An 8,694-nucleotide genomic window follows, 5' to 3' on the forward strand; every position below is an offset into this window, starting at 1 on the left:
CCCCTCCCCCCCCTCCCCCCCCCACCTCTCCATAGCTTTTTGCTATCTGGTGTGACAAGATATTCCTGGCTCCAAGCATTTCTGGATCAAAGATTATGCACCTTTTACATTTAAATTTTGATGAAATCCAATTTATCATATTCTTTCTTTTATAGATCATGCTTTTGGTGTTATATCTAAGAAAATTGTCCCAACCTGGAATTAATGTCACATAGTATGTCAATTATATTTTAGTAATAATTACAAAAAGAGAATTATCCCTAAGATTGAAATTATGTCCTGTTTTCTTTTTAGAAATTTCATAGTTTAAGCACTTAAGTTAGCTTTTCTGCACTCTACAATTTTGATTACAGCATGTCTGCAGTCTAGATTAGGGTTTTTAAATTTTTTTTAATGTTTATTTATTTTTGAGAGAGAGAGAGGAGAGGAGAGACAGAGAGAGAGGGGACACAAAATCCAAAATAGGCTCCAGGATCTGAACACAGAGCCCGACATGGGGCTCAAACTCACGAACTGCAAGATTGTGACCTGAGCCGAAGTTGGATGTTTAACCAATGGAGCCACCCAGATACCCCCAATTTTTAAAAATGGTTTTTTATTTTTGAGAGAGAGACAGAGACAGAGCATGAGCAGAGGAGGGAGAGAGAGAGAGGGAGAGAGAGAATCCGAAGCAGGCTCTGTACTGTCAGCACAGAGCTCGAACCCATGACCATGAGATCATGACCTGAGCTGAAGTCAGATACTTAACTGACTGAGCCACCCAGCTGCCCCATAGCTTAGGTTTTATATCAGAAACATGCATAGGGTTTTAATTATAATTGTAAAAGTATTATTTTATGATTTTAAAAAAGAAAATGTTTTTGATTTGATTTTTGTTATTTTTTTAAGTTCCTCTATTTATTTTTTTAGTAAACTCTACACCCAACATGGTGCTCAAGCTCACGTTTTTGAGGTCAAGAGTGGCATGCTCTTCTGACAGCCATCCAGGTGCCCCTGATTTTTATTTTTATTTATTATTTGTTTTTATTATTTTTTATGTTTATTTATTTTTGAGAGAAAGACAGAGACAGAGCGCAAGCAGGGTAGGGGTGGAGAGAGAGGGAGACAGAATCTGAAGCAGGCTCCAGGCTCTGAACAGTCAGCACAGAGCTGAATGTGGAGCTCGAACTCCTGAACCGTGAGATCATGACCTGAGCTGAAGTTAGACACTTAACCAACTGAGCCACCCAGCCACTCACCCTAGAACATAAATTTAAAATGAACTTCATCCTTTGGGGCACCTGGGTGACTCAGTTGGGTAACCATCCGACTTCGGCTCAGGTCATGAACTCACAGTTTGTGAGTTTGAGTTCTGTGTTGGGCTCTGTGCTGACAGCTCAGAGCCTGGAGCCTGCTTCAGGTTCTGTGTCTCCCTTGCTCTCTGCCCCTCCCCCACTTGACTGTGTGTGTGTGTGTGTGTGTGTGTGTGTGTGTGTGTGTGAAAAATAAATAAGTCCAAAAATAAATAAGAAAAAGACCTGTTGATAATCCTCTGCACAGACCCTTAGCTCTGTTTACATGTAAACACATAATATATGCATAGTTTTAGGACACACTGAATTATTCAAGAATGCTATGGAAGCATTTATCAAGAGAATTTCCCTTGTGTGAGTCCAGATCTTTACAAAAGGCATTTACCATTTCAGAAGACTGTGTTTCTGTAGGCCACATGCCTGTATCAGTCTGTATTTGGAGCCATCCCAATTCACAATGATGGCTTTAGTTATATCTTCTCGTGTGATCCTGACTGAGCACGTACCTGTGGAAATGCAGGTTTCTGTAGCACACGTTACTTGTACTTCGTTTCTCTTTGATTTTTAAAATGATGTGGGTAGGTAGGATATTATCTATAAATTTCACTTCATTCATTAAAAAATATAGACCGGGGGCGCTTGGGTGGCTCAGTCGGTTGGGCGGCCAACTTCGGCTCAGGTCATGATCTCACGGTTCGTGGGTTCGAGCCCCACGTCGGGCTCTGTGCTGACAGCTAGCTCAGAGCCTGGAGCCTGTCTTCAGATTCTGTACCTCCCTCTCTCTCTGACCCTCCCCTGCTCATGCTCTCTCTCTCTCAGAAATAAATAAAAAACATAAAACCATAAAAAATATAGACCAAGTGCACGTTATGTATTAGGCCCTCTCTAGATGCTGGGGATGTAGACAGGGCATTGCAAAATATTTGTTGTTAAAGGGCCTGTTGGATCTGACACAGCCCAGATCCACTGGTAGGCTAAACTGGATTTTAATCCTAACTCTACCACCATTGACAATTATATGACTTGAGACACATCTTTTCCCCTCCCTGAGCCTCAGTGTCCATGTAGACTGAATGAGATCAAGCAGCCTGGAATATGTGCTCATTGAATGGTAGCCATCCAAACATTATTACCATGTAAATTGATTTCTTTATGGCATGGGTATACTAAAACCCTTTTGTCTTTCTCATATAATTCCTCAAACTCCAATGCCTAGCTATCTCTGTATTTTGAGGCTCCTCCTCTCGCTCCAGGCGCTAAGTTGTCCAGAATCCTCAGTGATTGACTCAGTCCCCATAGAGAGAGGTGGGGCCTGATTTTCGAGGGCCCTGGCTGTGGGCGACCTCTCCCGGTACCACTCACGGGCCGGGAGTCTCTGGGCCCTGTGCTGTTGTGACGCATCACCGCCACACGGTGGCGGTGTTGAGGTTCGGTCCAGGACATTGCGAGTGTCCTGAACCGGGCAAGAAGTTAAGGGTCGCTAACCCTGTGCCAGCCCACCTCCCACGCAACCACTGTCTTCCAAAACATGATCGCTGGGCCAGCGAGGCAGGGCCAGAGAAGAGTCTGGCATCACTGGACGAAAATTAGCCCGAATTTACATTCCCTAAACGCATCTGAAAAGTAAAGCCAAGTTCTGGCCTTGGAGCCTCATCCCACCCTCTTGACGTCAACTCTTGCATCTCAAACTTGGCTCAAACTGCATATAATTTTATTTTTTTTAATATTTTATTTATTTTTGAGAGAGAGATAGAGGCAGCATGAGCAGGGGAGGGCCAGAGAGAGAGGGAGATACAGAATCTGAAACAGGTTCCAGGCTCTGAGCTGGCTGTCAGCACAGAGACTGACGCGGGGCTTGAACCCACGAACCCATGAGATCATGACCTGAGCTGAAGTCGGACGCTTAACCGACTGAGCCACCCAGGCGCCCCATCAAACTGCATATCATTTTAATCTCCACCACACTTCCGGAATCCACTATCTTAGCGTATGACATCACTGTTCCCCAGTTGTTCAGTCCAAAGACCAGAAGCGTTCATGATTCTTCCCTTTCCTTCATGTCCCACATTTAACCCATTTTCAAATGCTCTGGATTCCACCTCTGGATATTCATCCCAATTCATCCACTTATCTCCGTCTCATGGCCACTGCTCATGGCCAAGCCGCCATCACTGCTTGCCTGACTGGATCCGCTCTTGCCTCCAATAATTTGCAGCAACCAAAGAGACCTCCTTAAACATAAATGGGACCAAGTGTGGGCTGTGATGTGCAGACCAGAGCCCCTTTTGTGAATGGACTTGGTGTCCAGCTACTGGGAATGCTCCCTTCGGCTGTCAACGCCTCAGGGATTGTCCTGCTCACCTCCCCAAGCAGCTGCTACCTAATGACAAATCTGAAGGGTCATCTTAGCTTCGGAAACCCCTGAGGGGTTAGGAACAATATCCACTGAGATAGCATAGCAGCTCAACCTCTCTGCGCGGTCTTGCCATTCTCTCTCTTTTCTTGGTGTTGATCCTGAGAGCACCCCCTCACAGACATCCTGCCTGCCAAACTCCGTCTCCGAGTCTTCTTCCTGGAGTTCCCAACCTAAGTGACGCTGTGCACTTAGAATGAAATCCAAGCTCCAAACCATGACCTGTTGGGTTGGGCATGACCTGGTCCCTCCCTCCTGTCTGAACTCATCTCATGTCTCGTGTCCTACCCTTCACTCTGCCCCTGCTACAGTGACCCCTGCCCTGTCCACACGCTAAGTGCTTTCCTGTCTCAGGACCTTTGCACTGTCTGTCCCTTCTGCCTGGAGAGACTTCTGCTCTGCAGAGGTCACATTCCATCCCAACTGTCCAGTCTCTGCCTAAATGCTCTTTCTTCAGAATAGGACCACCGATATCTAAAGGACCCTCTTTTTCTCAGAACACTGTATATTTCAGCATTTGCCATAATATGTCCTTATGTGCTTATTCCCACTGGACTGGAAACTTCTGAGAGCGGGGATTTCAACTGTCTCATTTCCCCTCTGTCTTTATCCCCATATGCCTGACCCTTGGGGCCATTTTCTCCATCAGACACCATATGCCTCTTTGCTTTTCAGGGCCTTTGAAGATGTTAGTGTCTGGAAAAAAATTTACTGAGTCCACAGGCTTTTTTAAAAATAAAAATTGCTATTTCATTAAATGCCTCATTGACTTTCTTGTTAAACTTGATATTCGTAAATATTTTGGTATAACTGAGAAGGATTTTTGAGTTATAATTTCTCAACCCAAGACTATCTGGAGTATATGAAATGATTACTTACAAATATCACAGCAGGGGCTCCCGGGTGGCTCGATTGGTTAAGCATCCCACTTTGGCTTAGGTCACACAGAGCCTGCTTTGGAACCTCTCTCCTCCTCTCTCTCTGCCCCTCCCCTGCTTGTGCTCCCTGCTCATTCTCTCTGAGAGAGAGAGAGAGAGAGAGAGAGAGAGAGAGAGAGACAGCTTGAGCAGGGGAGGGTCAAAGAGAGAGGGAGACACAGAATCCAAAACAAGCTCCAGGCTCTGAGCTGTCAGCACAGAGCCCGACATGGGGCTCGAACCCACGAACCATGAGATCACGGCCTGAGCCGAAGTCGGATGCTTAACCGACTGAGCCACCCAGGGGCCCCGATCTCTTTTTCTCAAAAATAAACACACATTAAAAAAAAACTCACAGCAAATCATAATTTAAACAAGTTACATGAAGTCAGATAATTTCAAAAAGAAAATTATAACACTCCTTTCAAGAAGTTTTATAGCAAAATATTATCTAATATGGGACATAGGTGCATTTGATCAAATGGAATAAGATATGGGGTAAGGAACAAAGATCAACAATGGTCAAAAAATGATGCTGCCTTGGCCATTAGCGGGCTTGCCCTAGTATTTGTTGAGTGATTGGGTGGATGGATGGATGGATGGACAGATGGATGGATAGATGACTAGATGGATGGGGATTCTGGGCCCCAGGTCTTCAGCCCAAACTCTTTTCCTGGAGATGAATTTATCTCAGCCTGACTGAGCGGCTATGGTCTACCTACAGTTCTCCGTGGCTGAATCGTCAGGCCAAAAGTGAGGGTACTGACCTTCTTTGCCTCCAATCCCAAGTGCTCTAGATCTTCGTGCATAAATTGACCCATATCTTCCCTGCTTTGTGGCCAAAATCTCAGGCCACCACAGCTTTGGAGAGGCCCCAACAAACTCCTGTTACATGTAATCCCAGAATGACCTTAACTCCTGGTTGCATAATTAAGAATAACAGCAATGATAATGCATAGCTAGTGCTTACTCAGTGCCCTGTGCTACACCCTCCACAGGAATTACTTATCCTTTCACTTGAAAAAGTCATCTCCAGGTGATGTGAGGCCTTCAGGCCTAGAAGGAGAGGCTGACATCTTAAGAACTTTCTCAACGGAAGCCACTTAAATCTCTGTTTTAACTAGCCAGCAAGTCGTTATTTTGGAGGATTTGGGCAAATGAGGTCCAGCAGTTTAAAACCTGAAACCCAAGTCTAGGCCAATACCACCATCTGTTGGGTGGGAGTGGGGGAGGGCAAGTGTGGGAGTCTGTGCGCAAGGGCCACAAGAAACCAATTTGTCCAAGGAAACCCAGTGTCTGATAGCATGGTGGGACCGGTCACAGGCCAAGCTGTTGGCAGGTGGTGTGGGGCTGGCTGGCAGAGAGACTCCCCTGGGGTGGGGAATACAGACCCATGGGAAACGACAGGCTTCCACTTGCTGGGGATAAGCACAGAGCACACCCATCCCCAAGTCCTGGTCCAGAGCCCTGGGGGCTGGGTCCCCTTGTATGCCTGTGGTGAGCTTCAGTACCAGCCTCCTCGCCCCTCCGTGGGAAGCCCTCCTAATCCCTCCCTCCCCAATCCTCAGACTGCCTCCAAACTCCAGGCAGCAGTCTCCTTCCCCAGCTGCCAAACCTTGGTCCTCAGCGGGTATCTTTCCATAAACAGATTTCCAAATAACACCTGAGCCGTCCTGTGGTTCAGGGGGAAGCTCTTTTGTCACCAGAGACTCGTTCCTCTGAGCTTGTGGCCTCTGAGACTCTGAGGGATTAAGTTATCTAAAGCCTACAGCAAAGCTCCCCTAGGGCCTGCATTCTTGCCCTGGATCAGACTACCTACACTGGGACTCGACCATGAGTGCCTCTCCTCCTCATCTCTAAAACAGGGGCTGATATTTAGTGCTGCACAGGTTATTGTGAACAATGAAGAAGTCCACGCCTGAAACACCCTCAGAACATGACCTGGCATGTGGCAAATCCTTCAAATTGTTCGTTGTTATTTGCATCATAAATCCTTCATACTTTTTTTTTTTAATTTTTTTTTATGTTTTATTTATTTCTAGGAGAGAGAGAGACAGCGTGAGCAGGGGAGGGTCAGAGAGAGAGGGAGTCACAGACCGAAAGAGGCTCCAGGCTCTGAGCTGGCAGTCAGCACAGAGCCCAACGCGGGGCTCGAACCCACGAACCGCGAGATCATGACCTAAGCGAAAGTCGGACGCTTAACCGACTAAGCCACCCAGGGGCCCCTTCATTGACTTGTTTACAGAGTCTGAGCAGTCAGAGCTGGAGTGGACCTTCAGTATGGTCCACAGCCACCCCTTCAGTTGACAGCTGCAAACCAGGAAGAAAGGATCTGCCTAGAAATACGGATCAGCTCACTCCCTTCAAGGCAGCTTGGCACTGCAAACAGAATATGAACCCGAGATTTAGGGGGTCTTTGTCAGCGTTAAATGAGAGGATTGTGGGAAACTCCCTATCTGGCGCAGTAACTTGTCCAGCACACTGTAGATACTCATTAAGATTGGTTTTTCTTCTTCCCTTCCAGACCAGTGCTCTAGTCTCTTTGCTGAGTTCGGAGCTAAGAGCTGCCACAAATCAGGAGACTGGAGGACAGTCTGGTGTGGGGAGGGGGGGAGTGGGGAGTGTAATGGGGACCTCTGGACAGCCAATAGGTACAGGGCTCTGGCAGAGGTAAGGGGGCACCAATGTCAAAAAGACCTTCCAGTGTCTCGTTCTCCCCTCCCCACATAGTAATGTTGTGCCCGAATCACGAGTCCCCAGAGACAACCAAGGAGCCAGCACCGATGCAAGTACAAAAGGGTCTTTATTACAAGCTTGATCAGGGGCTCACCCGTCAACCGGCGCAGCACCAGCAGGGTGAAGCCCCGAACAATTGTGAGCAGGGTTTTTATGGGGTAAGGGACAGGGGTGTTACAGTGCACGTGTTGTACGTACAGCGTCATCACATAAGCGCCAACCTTAATTGCACAGTACCCATGGTAACAGTTTTAACCATTCAGTATCTGTGAGGTGTTCGTTACTTTTGGCGGGACACAATCATGACCTTTGAGAATCCTTTGAAAATGACCAATTATGAGGTGAGTTCAAAGGGCCCCCGTGGGGTTTAGGCAAGCGGTGAGTGATTGGCTAGTTTGTACAAAGTAACTGTCTATAATCCTCAGTCCCCGACTCAGACCACAGGAATATTTTTAACTTCTTTTGATTGGCTGATCTGAGGGTGGTGCGAGGGTGGCTTCAATCTTGAGCAATCTGAGGCTTTTCCTGAAACTGGGTCTATGTGCTGCCCGAGGTTGCTCTTAATGGAGGCCTTAATCTCAAAATGACATTACTTAGGCTCTTCAGGTCAATATAAACCAAAATCCTGGCGCAGGGTAGATAGATGTTAATGGCTGACAGGCGGCTCCGGCATCTGTTTATCTTAGCCAGCCTAAGGGATAAGACAGAGCAAGTAACCTCAGGGTTAACAAGGCACCTTTCTCTTGCTAATTAGCTCAGCTCTGGGCAGCTTCACCCGCAGGTCTATAGCCTATTTAACTGTTTCCCTAATTTGGTCTTTCCTTCCTGTGGCAGCAGCTTTCGGCTCTAAATTCTCTAAATTCGGGGGTGGTTTCGCCCTGAATACCTAATCTTGTTTACCTCAAATACCTTTGTATTGGGGCCTTTGCCCTGCCCTCTCTGTACTTACTTACCTAATCCTGTTTACCCAAAGTTGGGTGTGAGTACCCTATGGCTTTTAATTCTTTTTGCTTTGTTAACTCAGGGAATTCCTGAGCTAATCCCCCACAGTTTCATTTTCTTGATGGTATCCATGGATGCACATGTTTTATTTATTTTTATTTTTTTAATATAGTTTTTTGTTAAGTTGCTTTCCAGTTAACACCCAGTGCTCATCTTAACAAGTGCCCTCCTCCAAGCCCATCACCCATTTTCCCCTCTCCCCGACCCCCCATCAACCCTCAGTTTGTTCTCGGTATTTGAGAGTCTCTTGTGGTTTGCCTCCCTTGTCTCCTTAACTAGTTTTTCCCCTTCCCCTTCCCCTATGGTCCTCTGTTAAGTTTCTCCTGTTCTACAT

This window comes from Crocuta crocuta, unplaced genomic scaffold (assembly GCF_008692635.1).
Source record: "Crocuta crocuta isolate KB4526 unplaced genomic scaffold, BGI_CrCroc_1.0 scaffold647, whole genome shotgun sequence".
NCBI lineage: Eukaryota > Metazoa > Chordata > Mammalia > Carnivora > Hyaenidae > Crocuta > Crocuta crocuta.